Below are 20,781 nucleotides of genomic sequence, written 5' to 3' on the forward strand. Positions count from 1 at the left end.
TTTAATGACGAAGCATAACTCATTTTACCAATAACATGCATGGTGCGGAGATATTTTAAAATGGATACACAATGTAATAGAGAAAGCCTCGACATAACTGTCATTTGTTTCTGCGTTGATGCGAATAGTTGTCTCAGGTGTTCTCTACGCACATGAGGCTAGCACCCGGGCAGGGGCAGGTGCAGGTGTTACATGGGTACGCATTCGTGTATTAGGGGTTGGTAAGTGCAGGCCCACCCCTGGAGACGAACCAGCTCTCGCGCATGTGACCAGCACCTGACCCCCGGTTCCTCGAGCAGAGGGTGGAGGAGTGAGAAGGGAGGGACCAGCGATAGGAGTGGAGGGAGGAGCAGCCCTCCCTCCTCCCGGGAAATGCTGGCCACAGGCGCGAGCAAATGCGCGGCACCGACTGCTGCCGTCCCCGAGGAGCGCGGTTGCGGCCCGGAGGACACCCGCTGTCCCGGCACCCCCGCGCGGTACAGAGCAGACCGCCTGGGAGCACCGGCGCGCGCGGCCTGGCCTCTGCCTCCGCATCCCTGCCATCTTCCCGACACCTGCTGCTGAAGCCTATGAGGTGAGCGCATCACGCCGTGTACAGCGAACGGAGCCGCTGGACCCTCCAGGCGCTGCGGGGCAGTCCCCGCAGCGCCGGGGTGGGAGGATGCTAACAGGTATCAGTGACAAGTATCACAAGCAGTAACAGCGAGCAACGAAAGGAGCAGTGACTGAAAGAAATGACAGCGAGCACTGCCAGGGCTGAACGGTGGTGCGTGAGGACAGTGGCAAGGATAAGATTTATTGGTGGCGCGCGGTGGCCCGAGATAGTAAGCAGTAGCGCTGCAGTGACAATCAACGTAAGATATTGTACTACAGTGCAAGTGGGCAGGCACTTGCACTGCAGCAACAGTGCGCTGCAGTGCGACAGCCAGAGACAACAGTGATTGTGCGCTGGAAGTGAGTGGTGGAGCTGGCATGACAGCAGAGGTCCTGTGTTGCAGTGACAACAAACATTGGTTTTGGCGCTGCAATGGGCAGTGGAGTTTTCAGTGGTAGTAAACACCAGTACTAAAGTGGCAGCAAGCAGTGTTAGAGCAGTAAGGCCAGATTAACAGCAAGTCACGGCTTTTCACTGACAGAAGTGCGGAGGAGACACTGGTTAGCTTTTAAGTTGTAGTGGTTGAGGCAGTGACAGGAGTCCTTGGTTATGTGGCGTTAGAGTGCTGAAGGGCAGGGAGAGCGGGCAGTTGCACTGAAGTAGCAGTGGCGTGTACGTGAAAAACGAAGAGTGGTGTTGCAGTGACGCCGATTAGGTGCTGAAACAGCAGTATTGCAGCAGTGAAATTCCTAGATGCCTTTGAGAAGTGTTTTTGTAATTTGCACTGAGAATGCTGCTACAGTGACAAAGCAGTGGTAAATCACATGCAGTAGTACTTAAGCAGAAATAAGCAGCGTTGCAGTACTGACGTTTGGCGGCTGTGCTGCAGTAAAAAAAGAGTATTGTTACTGCAACGATCGCAGTGGTCTGGTTGTCAGACAGGAATAGCGTTTGGCGTGTCAGTGAGCTTGTGCCGTAGTGACCATATTGGTGGAACAATAGTACTACAGTGACAGCGAGCAGTTGTGCTGCCTTGATAGTAAGCACTGGTGCCACAGTGCAAGGAAAAGCGTGTTGCGGTGAAGTGAGCAGTGCGGTTGCAGTAACCGTGAGCAGTAGTGAAGGTTTGAGTGGGTCCGCAATGAAGATGAGGGGGAGGTGCTGCAGTTAGTATGTAGTAGTGCGCTTTGCAGTGACAGTAAGTAGTGCTCAAAGTGACTGCCACCAGTGCCGCTGTAGCCACAGCAGCAGTGCTGGACAAAGATATATCCTTCAAAAAAAGACTGCACATAAAACACTTCCGCCACAGATGGGGGTGCTTCAGAGGGAATCCTGTCTGACCCTCAATTCGAGGACAAAATTGTCCCTCAGTAATATGAGTCCCAACTGGAAGTAGATGTGTGGAGTGCTAGGCAGTGCCATGGCCAACTAACATACCTGTCAAGGATGAGTCTTACAGTTTGGGCCTGTGCTCTGATCTAAGGGTGAACTAGGGGAAGACGCAGAACAATGGCATGGTGTGTTGTAAACTCTTTGGTTGCTCAGCAGCATTAAATTACTTTACTTTGTCAATAAGTTTCCTCTTGCCCTCTCACCCGCTCTGGAAAAACAAAAATTTTCACATTCTCAAGTAAGTCATATATAATCACACCTGTTTGATCTTTTTTTAATAAAAAGGGCTCTACCATACATCCAGTCGAGAGACAGGGGACAGAACACCAACTCTCCTACAAAATAGTTGGTTTTAGGGAGGAAAGGCTCCTTCGCAATGGCAAAGGAGCGTCGTCCCCAGTGCTTAATTTGTAAATAAAAACGTGCCGGTGCCCAAAGCCCTCCTCTTAAACACGTGGCTGCTGTAATAAAATCTGCCAGCACTGAATATTGAGGTAGCGTAATCCTGAAGCCATATCGGGCCTCTTCAAAGCATTTACAGCCACTCTCTGTCCCTTCAGCTCATTCCTGCACCTTTCTACTTTCTTCCTTTTTGACGCTTTTTCGCTTTTCCCTTCCTCCGTCTTTCCCGTATGTGTCTTTTGCTCGCAGCAAATGCTTGAGGCAATCGAATAAGCCCCGGCCCTCACAAATAAGTGCCTGTGCTCAGCACCGGAAACAACAGGCACAAATTAAGCACTGGTCATCCCCCTGCATAAGTCAGCAGCTGAAAAAAAAAATGATAGTTTACTATAATTTTTTTTCTTCAGCTGCTGGATCAGCCAGCAGCATGTGCAAGGAGGGACGGGCCGAGCCATGGGAGGGGGGAGAGGGGCGGGGGAGTGGAGGACACCTAAGTGCACATGTGTGTTTGGCCAGCCGTCCTAGGCCGGCCAAACACACATGCACACTTAGGGTTCTTCAACCCCGCTGTGTTGGAGAAACTGCACAGGCTCCCATGCATTGTCATAGTGGCAGACCAAGCCACTCAGACCAATCCTGATGCTGCTTCTCATGCTAGGTTTAGCATGAGAGCAGCACCAGGATTGCATGTTGAGCCTGGGCTGGTGTCCCAGAGACTGCTGGGACACAAAATGAGCGAGGCGTTAGCGTCAGTATAGGTATGTTTTTTTTTAATTTCACCCATCCCCCTCCCTGCCCCATCCACCCCTCCCCTTGAGATGTGCATTGGCCGCTGCTGGTTTTAGGTCTCATTGGTGCACTGGGAAATGATATGTCTGTTGCCATAGGTCTAGTCTGCTTATTATAAAATGTTATGTCAGTTGGTTTACCTTATTTATCATGAAACACACTTATTAAAGCCAGTAAGCCTTGAACAGTTGGTTGTTATTACATTGTGTTACTAGGTACAGAAAGGAATTGTATTACATGTACACTCACAGATTACCGTAGTAGGCAAGGGGTGTGGCACTGGCCACCCTCGCTGACAAACCCTCACTGTTTTCAATGTGACTGTTCTTGTTAGGCCCTGTTGAGAAAAGGTTGTATATTGTTTTGCAAGTTGTATTTTCCTACATATTTTTATATCTGTATGCCTGATGGCTGTTAGTATATGTGCACTTGAATAAGCCGGAGTTAGTAAGGTGTAAAGAGTATAGGCTTTATCAGTTCATTGGGAGAAGTCATACTAGATTTCATAGGTTTGATCTGTTTATCATGAAATGTTATGACAAAGCCAGTAGGCCTGACTTACTTATTGTGAAAAGTGTGTGTTAAACACAATAGGCTTTTAAAGACTGATCGTTATTACACTGTTCTAAAGCCTCTAGGCTGGAAATTTGTTTAATAGAAGTTCATAGAGTTCCATAGTAGGAAAGCGTATTTGGTGTTGGTGAGCCACCTGATCAAACAGTGGAAATAGAAAACATGCTCTACAGTCATCTTCGTTAGGCTTTCGTAGGAGAAATAGTGTTTTGCTTCACTCATTGTAAGTTGCTTATGGTGACAAGCAAATGATAAACGTTATAGGCCTGCTTGTTGATAATGAATCATAACAATAAAGGCAGTAGGCCTGACACAGTGATTGTAAAATATTTGTAATGGACAGCGGAGACCCACGGGTACTAAGGGACCAGGGGTATAAATATTTCTAAAGGAACAAGGGTCCCTTAAGTGAAGAAAATGCAAAAACAATCAAACCATAAACATACAATGAGGTCTATGTTTGGTATCCAACTGGACATTATTATACATACATTAAGTCAGAGTGAAGAAAATTGTAGGGGGAAAACAGGCACCAAAAAGGTAATAAATGCTTAGGCAGTCCTCGTGTGACATAAAATACAATGATAAAGTCACAAGCTGTAAGTACCCATGCTCATGTCTACAAATGAACTATAGAAGCAAGTTGAGTCAAGGAACTGTTTACGACGTTCCTCCAGCAGATTAAACTCTGGAAACGATATATAGATGATATTCTATTGGTCTGGACAGGAACTAGAGATGAGGCTATGATTTTTGCAAATTGGTTGAATGCAGCGAACCCTTTCCTGAACTTCACCATGACCATAGGTGACAACCAACTAGCATTTCTTGATTTATCAATCTATGAAAGCAATGGGGCACTGGCCACAGAGGTTTATTATAAACCCACAGACCGGAACAACCTGCTCCAATTTCAGAGTTTCCACCCAAGGTCCCTGAGGGAGAATCCCCCTGTAGGTAAATTTTTACGTCTGCGACGTAATTGTTCCACCCTCACAGACTACCGTAAACACGCTGATAAATTGGCTATTAAGCTACAAACCAAGGACTATCCTACACATCTGGTGAAGAGAGCATACAAAAGAGCGTGCAATAATAACAGGGACCAACTATTGCAACCACGCACTAGGACATCAGACACTGAACAAATAGTGTGTGTAACTACTTTTAACCCACTCTCCAATAAGATTCAGAAAATCATTAAAGAGGAGTGGAAAATCCTTACATCTGGGGGTTTACCTTTTCAGCAGCCACTACATGCTTTTAAAAGAGCCGCAAACATATGGGACATGGTTGTCCACACAAGACCCAAAGAAAAAAACAATTCCCTCACTACACAAACCACACTATGGGGTCTTCCACCACCAAGAGGACACTACCCATGTGGCAACTGTAGTGTCTGTTGTTTTACTCAAAAATCAACAACAATAGACCTAGACCTTAAGACTCCATGGGCTCAAAAATCCCTAACCAACTGTAACAGCAAAAACGTGATCTATTTGATCAGATGCCCCTGTAATCTCAAACACGTGGGAATGACCTCAAGAAAGGTCGCCACAAGAATCTGTGAACATAGGAGCACGATCCGTTGTAAACGAGAGGCTACTAAATTGACTAACCACTTCCTTTTGAAAAAACATTCTGCAGATGACTTAAACTGGACGGTCATAGAGCAATTACCTCCATCGACCTCCAATATGACACAGAGTCTGCTCCAGACCGAACAACGTTGGGTCTGGAGATTACACACGGACACCGATGGTCTTAATGACGAGATTCCCTGGTTCACACTCAATAAATGAGTTCTTCGATTAAGCTATGAGTCCTCCAATCCTTCCGCCTCTGCCCCTGCTTCCCTGCTTCTCCCCCTTATGCCCCCGCCCCCCCCCCAACCCCACAACCCCCCCCCTTCCCCTCTTCCTGACCCGACCTCTTGCTCCTCCCCCTGCTGGTTTCACCTTCTTCTCCTTCCCCTTCTCGGTTTCCTTTTCCTTTGACCCCTCTTTTTCTCTGCTCTTCTCTTTCACTCTGTTTGTCTAACCCCCTACCTTGTCTCTTTTCCCCACACTCCCTTTATCTTGCCCTTTTTTCCTTTCTTTAGTCCTCTACATCATTATCTTTTACCTCGTCCCCTAATATCTCCACTCTACCCTTACTCTACTTTCCTGATCTTTTCCTCTCGCTCTCTCTTCATCATTTTCACCTTCTTTCCTTTCTCTCTGCTTTCCTTTCCACTCCCCATCACTCTCTCCTGCCCTTGCCCCCTCGTTTCCCTCTCGGTTGTCACCCCCTCCCTTCGCCTTTCCTTCTTCTCCCCCTCCCCTCTCGGTTGTCACCCCCTCCCTCCCTCCCTTTCCTTCTCCTTTCCTTCTCTCCCCCCTTTTGCATCTCTTAAACTCCCCCCCCTAAAATCCCCCCCTCTTCTTCCGTTCCTTTTCTGTCTTCTCTTTTTTCTCTCCGCTGGGCCACGGGACCGCTGGGAACTACGTTTCCCAGCGGCCACCGGGAACGCGAGACTTCCGGTTGTGGCGCTCGGGCCGGAACCTTCCGGCCTGGGCCCCACCCGAGCATTCACTCGCATTCATGCCGGCGCCCCGGCTCAGCTGGGGCGCCCGCCATTACGGCGACCATATCGAGGTCCTAAACGCAAAAAGGCCCGCGGCGGTGATTGACTTGAATTGAACTCTAATTACCGCGCTAACAGGGCGCACCTGGAACATCTTACAGCCATAAATAGACCGTTCTCCCTCAGCCACTTGTCACAAGCGGTCCAAGGAGAGGACGATATAGGCGCACGGCGAGCGTCCCCTTTGATGTAGTGAGTGGCTGCACGGGTCACAGGCAGCACAGATAAGCCTTCCCTCATTAATTTTAACCTTACTTTCTACCTGTTTTTATGACTATTATCTATAGCCACTTCGGGTTACTACTTTTTCTATTAAGCAGTATCTCTTTATTTTAGCAATGATAGTGGGTCCCTAGTGGGAGCCATCCCCCTAGTGCCCCCCTGTATCTATCCTGGCTACTCCTGTTCCCTCCCCTTCCTCACTTTGTCTTTGTGTCCGTCTCTTTCTATGTCTTCCCTTAGTGTTTGACTATAAGGGGACACTCCCCCTCCTGGATACCAGAGGCTAGCAGCCTCTATGAAAAGGGTAAGAATTGTAATTCCCTGCTGTGGTAGGACTGTCCACCTGTATAGATAGATATACCCACTTGGTCACTCCACGCATGTATTTTGCCTATTATGAACATATGTGTTACATGCATGAATGCATCCCCTTGACACCTGTGCAGTTGGTTGGTTTTGCAGTGCCGTGTGCCACTAGTGTTCTAATTGTTTGTTTATCCCCCATAGGCCGCCTCAAGGTAATTCCTTGGGTAAGGTAGACCTTTTATTTCACACTCTTTGACTTTCACATAGAGTAATTTTCTCCAACGTGAGACGTAGGGATCCTAGTCCCTGACGAATGCCCCGAGACCTTCATTGGCTCACTTCTGAGGGCAGAAACATGTTGGCTATTAGTTAGGTGACCCTGTGAGTCCTTGTCCTCACAGAGGTGTCCCAACCCCCGTTTTAACTACACCAGTCAGATACCACTATTAAATTTGTTACTCCTCACAGGTGTCTGCTTAGGTGTTTTTAATTTTTTCAGTAGATTAGCTGGATCCCGATCTTTCCAGAAACAAGTTTATTTACGCACTCCCTCCTGTTCCTTTAACAGTGAGGTTGAGTCCGCCCAGGTGGCACTGTCCTACCTGGGTGGGTCTAGGTGGTCAAATGATGAAGCATGACACTATATAGTGTGTGAGACCACCTAGTCGGTAAAAGGAATTTCCCCCCCCCGCTGTTCCTCCCCGCGCATGCACTCTGCAGTTACCTACTGACATTTCACTGACATTTCCCTTCCAAATAGGAACACATATAACCCAGGGCTACGCTGATATCCGCAACGCCCTCGTTAAGAGAACCCCGTACTTTCTTGTGTATTTTACGACGTTTCAATCCCTTAACCAATTAACGGGATCATCAAGAGGACATAAGAATTATGCCTGAGACAAACAATAATGGTTACCGCATGTGTAACCAATTGCCCATCTAAAGGTACCACAATGTGGTCCTCAACCCAACAAATCACACAGGAAAAAACATCAGGGTGTATTGAAATTACAGTCAAAAGGGCTCCAACAATCCAGTACTGCTGACGATGTATAGCGAAAATGCGAGGTAAATACAGACGAGGCACTGGTAGGTAGCCACAACATGGAAGTATTGGTAACACACACTCAATGGCAAAGAATAGCGTGCGGCCCGATTAGAAGAGTCAATTTGTCAATGATACCATTATGCGGCTGGGAGCCCTTTTGACTGTAATGCAATATGCCCTGATGTTTTTTCCTGCGTGAATTGTTGGCTTGAGGACCACATTGTGGTACCTTTAGGCAGGCTATTGGTTACACAAGTGGTAATCTCTATTGTTTGTCTTAGTCATAATTCTTATGCCCTAATGATGATCCCGTTAATTGGTTAAGGGATCAAAATGTCGACTACAGTACCTTGGCTCAACTTGCTGTAATTGTTCATTTGTTGACATGAGCATGGTTACTCACAGTTTGTGACTTTATCATTGTATTTTGTCACATGAGGAATGCCTGAGTGCCTAAGCGTTTATGACCTTTTTGATGCCTGTTTTCCCACTGCAATGTTCTTTATTCTGACTAAATGTACGATAATGTCCATTTGGATATCAAACATAGACCTCATTGTATTTCTATGGTTTGATTGGTGTTGCATTTTCTTCAGTTAAGGGACTCCTGTTCCTTTAGAAACAGTGTTAGACCTGACAGCCTTAGGGTAGTCACCCCTAACTTTTTGCCTGCCTCCCTCCACTTTTTGGACACTGTTTTTCTGGTTTATAGACTCTGCGCACTTTACCCCTGCTAACCAGGGCTAAAGTGCATATGCTCTCTCCCCTAAAACATGGTAACCTGGAATCATACCTGATTGGACTATTAATTTACTTATATGTCCCTAGTAAGGTGCACTTTATGTGCATAGGGCTGGTAAATTAAATGCTACTAGTGGGCCAGCAGCACTGGTTGTGCCATAACAAACAGTGATTGTCAAAAGCATAAGATGAAGTCAATGGTCATTTAAGGGCACGTTGCTATCACTCTGTATTAAAACCTACAGTAGGTACTTTGTTACATAGAATCTCACAGATTACCATAGTAGGTAAGGGTATTGGTCCTGGTTAGCCCCTCTTACAAATTGTGGGTACTGAAGATTTCCACTATCAGAATCCTTGTTAGGCCCTCTTAGGAGAGAAAGTATTTTGCTTTGCTAACTAATTTTGCATACTGTGTAATTTCAGCACACTATCTGGCTGTTGGCTTGTGTGAAAGCTTAAGGTCAGTACAGGATGCCTCAGTTGGTTAAATCCAATGAGAACAACGAGAGGTCTTGTTAGTTCCCTAGGAAATATATTTCTCATGCCATAGGTCTGATCTGTTTATGAGGAAAAGTTATGACAGGCAGTAGGTCTAGCATTTTGACCATGAAATGTATATAGACTTCTAAGGGTAGATTGCCATTTCTTTATATTATTATCTATACATATATATTTTGTTAAGAGAAATGCTACAGGCTACCTTTGTAGCAAAGGCCTCTGGTTATGACCTCTGGAAAACCGTAGGACTAGAATATGTGTTCCTGTGATAATTCTTGCTTTGTGAGTAGTAGTGTTGCAGTGATCAGTGGTGTAATGACAGCACATTCTGACAGATATCAGTGGTGCAATAATGACAACAAGTAGGGATCTATCAGTGAGCAGTTAGTGGTGTAGTTGGGACAGTGAGCATTAAAAGGAAGAAGTGCCACTGCAGTGATTCCAAGCAGTGGTGTCATGCTGTAATTGTCTTGAGCATGGCTATGGCAGTGACAACATGTAGCAGAACTGACAGAGAGCATCAGTACCACAGAAACAGTAAGCAGTAGTGCTGCTCTGATGGTGTGTGATTATCCTGCAGCGACAGTGACTAGTTATGCTGCCGTGATGTCACACAATGGTGCTGCAGTGACAGCGAGCAGTGGTGCTTCAATAAAAGCAAGCATTGCTGCAGTGATAATGCTGAGTGACAGCAATGAGCAAAATGTCTATAGTGGCAACATACGTGCTACTGTCATTGTTAGCAGAGGTATTTCCAGGGAGCAGGAGTGATGATGCTGCAAAGGATATGAGTAGTGTTGTTGCAGTGACTATAAGCAGTGGTGCTAAAGAGCCAAATAGTGGTTGTGCCCCTACTGACTGCTATGGTTTGATATCTTTTTGTTCAATAATGAATGTTGAAATTAGTAAATTTTTTATGCACAATATTAGCACACTTTATTCCACGTCAGTTTTTTATGTAGAATGTGTGTTTGCAACTTTGGATGACCCCATTTGTATCAGGAATGACTGGTCATTGAAAATAATTTAAAAAGGGTCTAAACTGATTTTGAGCATAATACCTGTAGGAAATTGGGGTAATAGTTGAAGAGGGTAAGAATCCACCTCAAGTGATAACCACAACCCTTGCAGAGTGAACCACTTAAGTTACTAAATTAGCCTGAGCACCCCCCCTGGTAGCCATGACACAGAGCATACAGGCTTATCTCAGGGCAATGTGTAAAATATTTTTATGAAGTACTAAAGCAGTAATAAAGTCCCAAATCCAACACAAGAAAAATCCCAAACCAATTTAGAATAACAGAGCAATTTTAATAAATAAAATGACACTAAAATGAGAAAACTCTAGTAAGGGAAACCATTGTTAATTTTTATTTAAGTTTAAATGTGAAAATAGCACTAACAAGCATTAATGAACAACCATGCTCATCTTGTTGTGCTTGACCAGTACCTAGACCACGGTTAATGCCAACCATGATGGCACTAGGGTCTGATGCAGACACAATTTCTGACTTAGGTAGGAGTTTTACCTTCGAACATAGTCATTGAAATGGAATTGGTTAATTCTCCGTGAGGTAAGGCAGCATGCTGTGGCCGAAGAGGGCTCCATAGCATCAAATAGCTGTTGGACTAGATCCTATTGAATCTGTTGACTTTTGGTGGGAAAGCTCTGAGTGGTAGAAATTTTAATTTTGTGCCCAGGCACTGGCCAGATACTATTGGCACCTTCGTCAGTGAAGAATTCTACTTTTGGACTTAGTCACTTTTTTGAAGCTCGGCTTCCTCTCACAGGACACGGCTGCCAGCTCGTAAGGGAGAGCTCCATAAGCCTGTATACCTTCTCCAAGAGGTCATGCTGAATTGGATTTGCTGCTGCGGAAAAGCTCAAAGAGAGAGAAACCTGAATCTTTGGCCAGCTGCAATGCACCTTCATCACATCAGCTTGGTGGGTTGGTCCAGGTCCTCTGGATCTCTTTGAAGCCAAAAGTTTCTAAATCCCATATTTCAGGATAGGTAGAAAGGATTACACTTTGCCCACAGTCAAGGGTCCAGGACATTAGGGACAGCACCTGAGAGCCAAACCTCACTCCAGCAGAGGCCACCAGTAGGGTCCCTGTGCCCTACTGCAAACAATCCCACAGTGATCCCCTCTGCCTAAATCTAAGATGATAAAACCCTTCTCCCTCTGCGCAGAGCCTGTGTGCCCACCCAAGACGTTTTGCCAGGAAAGGAGCAATCCATCTTCTGTGATCACTCTAAAACAGTTCTGTGTGCAGCTCTTCTCTTACTGGGATTGTTGGCCACCTCACTGTAGGCCCAAGTGTCCACTAACGTGCCTGTGACAGGGTTGGTCTCTGAAGTTAATCAAGTTTCTGTGCACAACCCAGATGGCCCTCCTGCCAGAGGAACATAACATCTCTTCAGTTCCAAGGTAGTTGTCTTAACTCTGGAAGCACAGTAACACCTCATCAAGAAGGCTAGTCAGCTCTGGGGTGACAGGTGGAGCTCATGACGCGGAGCCTCCAGAAACTTTAGGCAGGGAAAAAGTAATTTTCTGAAAGTACCCTTTTCAAAATATTTATTTCAAATCCGACTTCACCAGTGAATTTTACTTGTAATAAATATTTAAAAAAATCCAAGAATTAGATTTGCAGCAGTTTGCTACTAGGAGAGAACATTATTAAATTTAATATTGCATCCCAATGTTTTCCTATGGATCAGCCAACTCGGTTACAGTGAAAATTGCTTTTGGGACCTTATCACTGAAGGACATGTTTAATATTAAACTTTTACATGTCCTTCTTTTACATACCACGCATCCTGCCTTCTGGGCCGCAAGGCCTACTTTGCCGTGACTTATTAATATTGGAAAGGAAGGTCTGGGCCTGTCAAAAGAGTTTTTTGACAGGTCACATTTGCAGTATTTAAAACTGCATAATAGTTTTTCTGTAATCGTGCACTGTCACTGCAGTGGGTGGCAAAATGAGTACTACAAACCACTGTTAACATTTAATTTATAGGTCCTGGGTACACTCTTGAACCGTATACTAGGGACTCATAGGGCAGTTAAATATCCCAGTTAGGGGTATACATATTTAATCATGTTGAAAGGGGAAGTACAGGCATTAAACCACCTGTTAGCACCAGTAAAGTGCACAGAGTTAGGCAGCCACCCAAAACAGTCAACGCAAACATCTGGAGGTTACATCACTCAAAAGATGGTAAATTCCAACAGTATCATTTGCCAGGTGGGTAGGATTCAATGTGTTTAGTTTTTGGCTTTCATATTTACCAATTAAAAGTGTTACCATGTGCAGTGGTCCAACTGGTACCCTTAAAGCAAATTATCACTGCCATAAATCACTGATTTGTAAAATAAAAACTCACACCTGGAGACATCTTCTTTTACCATGGAGCAGTCTGGAAGCACACTAGCAGGCACACTGTTTTAAATTAAAAAAAGCAGCATGTAGTGCTTAAAAATGTATTGGAGGAATCAAACATGACATTTTATCATATTGAAGTTTTCACCGGATGTGCAAATTTCCATAGCTGTGTGTGATCTTCCCCCATAACAGTTATAAGCATGGAGTTTTTCCAGAAGCAAGGCAACACGTTTTTGAAAAATCTCATCAATGTTACTTCTGATTTTCCCGCTCTAGAAGTGTCAAATGCTATGAAATAGGTTTCTGGAGTTGCACTCCAGTTGTCTGAAAAACGACTGACTGACAGGGGATGATTTAGCAAGTTATGACATTTATTTTCAGAGCGCACACACACCAAAGCTTCTTGGCCCGGGAGAATACCTGATTATACTCTGCAGGGTACAGTTTACCCACTGCAGATTGAACACCTAGGTTTTCAGAGTAGTGTAAGTGGGATTCGACAGATTGCGAAAGCAGACTATTCTAGGGCTGGACTACCGCTACTGAGAAAGCCTGCTGTTGCTAGCCTATCCTATAGGTACCGGCAGCATGTTGAGGTTATGATCGGAAGGCATAGGAGGGGGGCATTCCTCTTGAACATGGCCAAACAAAAGCTAGGAGTGTTTTCCGAGTTAGCTGTTAAAACTGTTGGTACTGCTTTAAATGTAACAATTTTCTTTACTTTGGGGTCATGAGGAATGATCTTGCCTGTGTACTCTAGACAGGAGCCTGAATGCAACATTGTGGACTAGTTGCAGTGGAAATAACATTATTTTTGGGGCCCCCAAATAAATGTTATTCTTGTAACGGGGACAGGATCAGGTCATTTTTTGATGGTAAACACAGATAGTGAGACATTCAGCTTTTCATCAATAATAAAATACATTTTTACCTATCCAGAGAGTAGTGGTTCTTAACAGGGGCGGCTCCACCATGAGGGCAAAGGAGCTTACTCCCTCCCCCGCCAGAAGTGGCAGCTGCAAAACCTTTACAAGGAAACAATAATAAACTGTTTATTATCGTTTCCTTCTAAAGGGGCGGGCCGGGGGGGTGACGAGTATGAGGGGGAGTGCCCAGCACTCACTCTCAGAGTGCATGTGTGTTTGGCTGGCCGTCTTTGGCCGGCCAAACACACACGCACACAGGGCTCTCTCCAGCCCAGCGAGCGAGCCTGCACAGGCTCACAGCCTGCCAAGGGAGCGCCCTGGCTGGGTGCTCCCAGACAATCTTGACGCTGTTCTGAGCCACGTCAGGATTGGCCACGGGGCAGGCTGGGAGCCTATACTTGCCTGCAGCCAGTACAGGAGTGGGGTGCTGTGCAACGCAGCATTCAAATAAGTTTATTTTAAAAAAAAAATATTAATATTTTCTTCCCCCTCCACCCCACCCCTGGGCATGCACAGTCCCACCCTCTTTAACACCGCGAGCCGCAGCTGGTTCTTAACCTTTTGACCAGTCGACCCCCACTGAATCATTACTGGAATTCATGTACCCCCTCCGTGTCATTACAGGAAGCCGGGGACCCCGGGCCTAAGCAATTTGTGTGAATTGAACATCAACACATTATACAAAAACCAGTATAATCCAAACAAATGCTAATATATTTAGTTTAATTCACAATCACATATAGAAAGAGTTTCACATTTTTCATTTTGCTTCTTTATTTGTATGTCCTTTATTAATTGTATTGTATTTCAATATTATTTAATTTTGTAACTCACTCCAAGCCCCCCAAGTTGTCCTTGTGAGCCCTCAGGGGTCCTCAGACCACAGGGTAAGAACCACTGGTATAGGTCATGGAGCCACTGAGGGTTGGCCGTAGACTTGTACCATGTAAGTGGCAAGTTTATGTTAGTCAGCAGTGGTTGCGCATAGTACCTCTGTTATTTCCGTCTATGAGCACTTCCACCGTATGTTGCTGGCTGGGGTGCTGCTCTTGAACATGTGTGCATCCACACACATTTGTCAGTGTAGCAGAAGGGTGGCACCCTCTAACAGTGCTGACTCTTGTCAGTTTCATTATTCCCCTGCTGCCAGAGCTTGCTCAACAGTCTGCTCACTCACCTTCCACCTGAACCAACAGGTTAGATCTGGCTTTGGTTCCTTGGCTCTCCCGTCCTTTTTTGGACATTGTGTCATTGCTGTACTAGTTAGTGGCTACTGTTATTGTGCTGCACTGGTTAGTGTTTACTGGTTAGTGCTATTGTACTTGGCATTTGTTATTCCTTTTGCCATACTTCTTGGCCAGTCTCCCACCCCTACACATGGCCACCACTTTCTCTTGCCCGCAATACTCAGCCCACCCCCCCTCCCTGTTAGCCCCTCCCTACTCCTAGCACTATTTATGGAGGTGGTTGCTGGGATCCAGCAGACATGCGGCTGATTTATAGGACACCATCACCTCCTTCGCTCGGATGTAGCCTTCTTCACGGAGACGTGACCCAACGGCTCCGCAGTGCCAGACATCTCCGCAGTGCCCCTGAAGGGTACAAGATCATCCACGCAGATTGCATAGGCGGTCCCGGAGGCGGAGTCACCATTGTACACAGGGGCACCCTCCACTGCTCCGCTTCAATGGAGAACGATGCACAAATCATGGAACTCCTTCATTTCCAGATGAACTCAGACGGCAAAACCTCCTTTAAAGGAGCCGCGTATACAGACACCCTGGCCAACGACAAACGTTCTGGGAAGACATCACCAAACTGATCACCACATAACCTATAAACACAGAGAACCACATCTTTCATGGGGTCCTGAACTTTCACCTCAATGACCACCCATGACGCCAATACCACCAATCTAATGGACACCATGAACACAATTTGACGCAGCCAAATTGTCACCGAACCCATGCAAATTGGGGGACACACACTGGACCCCATCTTCACATCCAGCAACCGGGTTCCCTTTGACCACACCTCTGAACTCACTTGGACTGACCACTCTATTTTCCACTTCACATCAGCCTACCACAATACAGCCAAGCCACTTCGCACCTCCCAACGGAGCTGGATCAAGATTTCAGAAGCCCAATGTTGTGACATCCTCAACGCTCTTCACCCAGACATACCAACAGACCAAGCGGTCAGAAATTTTACCTCATGGATCTGAAACAGCCCAGACACAGTTGCCCACACCAATCCAAGCAAATCCAACAAACATGCCAAGCTAGCCAGCTAGTACTCACCAGAACTTAGAGATGCCAAGCACAAGTGCAAGCAACTTGAAAGAAGATGGCGCTTCTTAAAGGACCCCACTGACCTATCCGCTTTCAAGAATAAACTCAACCTGTACCACAAACACGTCAATAACACCAGGAAACAAGCACTAGTCACCCAAATTCAGACCTGCTCCAACTGCAGCAAAGAGCTGTTCAAGATTGTCAGAGAATTCTCCAACCCAGATGCTTCAGAATACTGCACCACTCCTACACAGAACTTTTGCGATTCTCTCATCCACTTCTTTCACCATAAAATAACCACTGTTTACAAACATGTTGCACCCCAACCATATGCCACTGACGCCATCAATTTGTCCACCCCCCTCGGACAACAACAGCCCCCGGAGCCCCCCCATAACACCCCATCCACGGCACCTTTACCAACTAGAAATACATTACTGCGAATGACCCCACCAACCTCATGAGGTCCATCCACTTCAGATACCCCCGGACCTCTATCATCACCACATGTTCAAACTAGGCATCAGCAACATCACCAGCAAACTCACTGACATCCTCAACTCCTCCATAAGCTCGGCCACCTACCTGGAAGACTGGAAGCATGCAGGAGTTAAATCCTTGCTCAAAAAACCATCTGCCGATCCTAATGAACTCAGGGACTTCCAGCTGATCTCCTTGCTCTTGTTCCCTGCGAAAGTACTCGAAAAAACCATAAACAAACATCTCACCACCTACCTAGAAGAAAACAATCTCCTCGACCCATCTCAATTTGACTTCTGTTCTAACAGCACTGAGACTGCCCTCATCGCAGCCACGGAGCACATCAGACTCCTCCTGAACCAAGGGAATTCAGTTGTCCTCATTATCCTCGACCTCCCTGCAGGCTTCAACACAGTATCCCACCACACTCTGCTCACAAGGCTCTCCCAGATGAGAATCAGTTGGAAAGCCCTGAAATGGATCGCCTCTTTTCTTTCAGGCAGAACTCGGAGACTCCACCTCCCACCCTTCACCTCTAATCCCAAGGATATCATCTGCGGTGTACCTCAAGGATCATCACTCAGCCCAACCCTCTTCAACACATACATGACCTCCCTGGCTGACATCATCAGAAACCACAGACTCAACATAATCTCCTATACAGATGACACTCAGCTTGTCCGCTCGCTCTCCAAGGACGCATCGACTATAAAAAAACAACTTTTACAACTGCATGAACAGCATCACAAAATGGATGAGGGGCAGATGTCTGACACTCAGCACAGGTAAGACAGAGGTACGACTCCACCAACCGGCAGCGGAGCAGAGCTTACTGGAGTGTGCTGGTCTCCAAGCAGATGAACCAATCGTAATGCATATTGCAAATGCAATTTGATCAAAAGACTACATCTCCCGGCATGCCATGATTGAGATCTCAGGTGCCTAGATGCTCAATCCTGATAGCAGCGTGGGAGGACGCAGGCATGCCTGCAAACAGATGAAACATGGAGCTTCTTTAATTAACTAATGTGAGAAGAACAACAGCGACCTCCACGGTGGACCTCACATGAGCTACATGTAGGAAATATGTAACCTATGGTGGCGTATTGAAACAGAGGAATGGACATGCCTCGAGAGGCTCTGTATCCTGTGCAGTGAGACACAAATATTGACATGCCTTGAGAGGCTCTGTAAGCCCGTGCAGTGATAACTTTGAATACAGATATCCCTGGGGATACCCTTTATTCTTCCACAACCCACTGCGCTGTTTGTTTGCTGGCTTGGTTTGTTTCTCTCCTTCCAGAGCTCAAATGAGGATTACTGGAGTGTTAGTATGAGCGAGTCAGGGGCTGCAGAGTGCAGATGTAATAAACTCCGTGCAGTGTGTGGGCAAATAGCGAGGTGAAAATTAATTGATGGAAGGAGCGAGAGCTAGAACGAGGTAGGGATAGGAAGAAAGGAGAGACAGAGAGCAGGTCGGTCATGTAATGTACATTAGTAACAGGGCGACTGCACCGGGCCCCCACATGAGTGGGGCGCTGTGTTTATTAATAACTTCCGAAACCTGCGATTTAAAAGCACCTCCTGAAAAGTCCCTTGTGCGTCTAAGCCTTCAAGAAACAATTAAAATGTCAAGATACCTCTTGCGATTAATATTCCTGCTAGGGAGAGAGATGGGAGTTTTGCGGCAGCTTTGTTTCAACATAAAGTAGCATAGAGGGTTAATATGCCTGCTGCAAAAAACAGAACTGTGGGGCAAATTTAAGAAAAGTGGCGCTGCAAAAGATGCAGCGCCACTTTTCTTGCACCCCTTAGCGCCCACCTAACGCCACAATGTGTGCGTCAAATTAAAATACTGTGCACCATGGCGGAAATTAGGGATCTAGCATCAGAATTTTTTATGCTCGTCTGGCACTTGATGCTAATCTTGCAAAGTACCCAGAGGCCCATTGCAACCAAAAGATGCCTCTTTTTAATGCCTGCTCTGAGCAGGCGTTAAAAGTGCTGGAAAAAAATGACCCAAAGAAATATAACAGATTTCTTTGTGTCATTTTTTTGATTCCCCTAATGGGGGAGGCCCCCTTTGCATACATTATGCTTGGCGCAGGCTTAATGTAGCGCAAAGGGTTACAAAGTGGCGCAATGCATGCATTGTGCCTCTTTGTATATATAGCGCAGCGTTTGTGGCCTTCTAACACCCCATTAGTGTAAAAAAATGACACTAATGTGGTGTTACAGTGACACTAGGGGCTCTTAAATATACCCCTATGGCAGTGCTTAATTTGTGCTTGTTGTTTCCGGTGCAGAGCACCGGCACTTATTTTTGAGGGCCGGCACTTATTTTTCTCCCTCAAGTAATTACTGCGAGAAAAGGACACATATGGGAAAGACGGAGGAAGAGAAAAACGAAAAAGCGTCACAAATCCACAAGGCTGAGCTGAAGGGGCAGGTAGTGCCTGTAAATGGAATGAAGAGGCCCGAGATGGCTTCAGGATTATGCTGCCTCTGTATTCAGTGTTCACACATTTAATTGCAGCAGCCACGTGTTTAAGAAGAGCGCTTTGGGCACCAGCACGTTTCTATTTACAAATTAAACACTGCCCTATGCGGCATATTTGAAAAAAGTGGCGCTACACACAGTGCTGCGCCACTTTTCTTGCGCCCTTTAGCACCCCCCAATAGCACTATGTGTGCGTCATATTTAAAATACGGCACACTAGGGCGGTAGTTTGGGGACTAGCGTCAGAATTTGTTTGTGCTAGTCCGGTGCTTTCCAGGATTAGCATAAAAAATGTTGACTCTAATTCTGCAAAGCACCCAGAGGCCCATTGTAACCAATGGAAGCCTCCTTTTAATGCCTGCTGTAAGCAGGCATTAAAAGTGCTGGAAAAAAATGACGCAAATAAATCTGTCAGATTTCTTTGTGCCATTTTTTTGCCCCCCCTAACGGGGGGATGCTCCCTTTGCATACATTATGCCTGGCTCAGGCATAATGTAGCGCAAAAGGTTACAAAGTTGCGTAATGCATGCATTGCGCCACTTTGTAAATATGGCACAGTGTTTTTGACCTTCTAACGCCATATTAGCTTAAAAAAACAATTACACTAATGTGGCGTTAGAATGGCACTAGGGGCTCTTAAATATGCCCCTATGGGGCATATTTGAAAAAAGTAGCACTGCACATAGTGCTGCACCACTTTTCTTGCGCCCCTTAGAGCTCCCCTAACACATCAAGTGTGCGCTGTATTTAAAATATGGCACAACATGGTGGTAGTTAGGGGACTAGTGTCAGAATTTTTGACGCTCGTCTGGCACTTTGCAGGATTAGCATAAAAAATGTTGATGCTAATCCTGCAAAGCACCCAGAGGCCCATTGTAACCAACAGACGCCTCCTTTTAACGCCTGCTCTGAGCAGGCATTAAAAGTGCCAGAAAAAATGGAGCAAAGAAATCTGTCAGATTTCTTTGCATCATTTTTTTGGCCCTCCCTAACGGGGGAATGCCACCTTTGCATACATTATGCCTGGCACAGGCATAATGTAGCGCAAAGGGTTACAAAGTTGCGCAATGCATGCATTGCGCCACTTTGTAAATATGGCACAGTGTTTTTGACCTTCTAACGCCATATTAGCTTAAAAAAACAATTACACTAATGTGGCGTTAGAATGGCACTAGGGGCTCTTAAATATGCCCCTATGGGGCATATTTGAAAAAAGTAGCACTGCACATAGTGCTGCACCACTTTTCTTGCGCCCCTTAGAGCTCCCCTAACACATCAAGTGTGCGCTGTATTTAAAATATGGCACAACATGGTGGTAGTTAGGGGACTAGTGTCAGAATTTTTGACGCTCGTCTGGCACTTTGCAGGATTAGCATAAAAAATGTTGATGCTAATCCTGCAAAGCACCCAGAGGCCCATTGTAACCAACAGACGCCTCCTTTTAACGCCTGCTCTGAGCAGGCATTAAAAGTGCCAGAAAAAATGGAGCAAAGAAATCTGTCAGATTTCTTTGCATCATTTTTTTGGCCCTCCCTAACGGGGGAATGCCACCTTTGCATACATTATGCCTGGCGCAGGCATAATGTAGCGCAAAGGGATACAAAGTGGCACGATGCATGCATTGCAACACTTTGTAAATATGGCACAGCATTTTTGGCCTTCTAACGCCACATTAGCTTAAAAAATGACACTAATGTGGCATTAGAATGGCACTAGGAGCTCTTAAGTATGCCCCTATATTTTATGTGGCTAGCTGAGTGGATTAGTAAAGCCAGCCTTTACAAGTGCTTTAAAACACATGAATGTATGTGGAAGGGGAGCAATGGAGAGATGAGGGGCACGGGTGGTAGTGAGTGATCCAAGGAGGAGGTCATGTGGTGGGGGGAGGCGCCACAATAAACTGTCACAAAGGGCGCCACCAGTCCTATAGCCGGCCTTAATTAGTAATTCAGAGTGTGTGCGCAATCATACAGTAGATGGAAATGTAGAGCTGG

At 45.9% G+C, this 20,781-nt stretch overlaps 1 protein-coding gene across 2 annotated transcripts in view; it reads left to right on the forward strand.

Annotated features, from left to right (window-relative positions):
* Positions 1-310: 310 nt before the first annotated feature.
* KLHL32 (kelch like family member 32) overlaps positions 311-20,781 on the forward strand; it is an 866,209-nt gene continuing 845,738 nt past the window's right edge. Inside the window, exon 1 of one of the 2 annotated variants that reach the window (XM_069235531.1) lies at positions 311-574. The gene's annotated coding sequence lies outside the window, so the exon portion shown is untranslated. The remainder of the gene's footprint in view (positions 575-20,781) is intronic. The other variant, XM_069235532.1, reaches the window with a different exon arrangement.

Source organism: Pleurodeles waltl, chromosome 5 (assembly GCF_031143425.1).
Source record: "Pleurodeles waltl isolate 20211129_DDA chromosome 5, aPleWal1.hap1.20221129, whole genome shotgun sequence".
Classification (NCBI taxonomy): Eukaryota; Metazoa; Chordata; class Amphibia; order Caudata; family Salamandridae; genus Pleurodeles; species Pleurodeles waltl.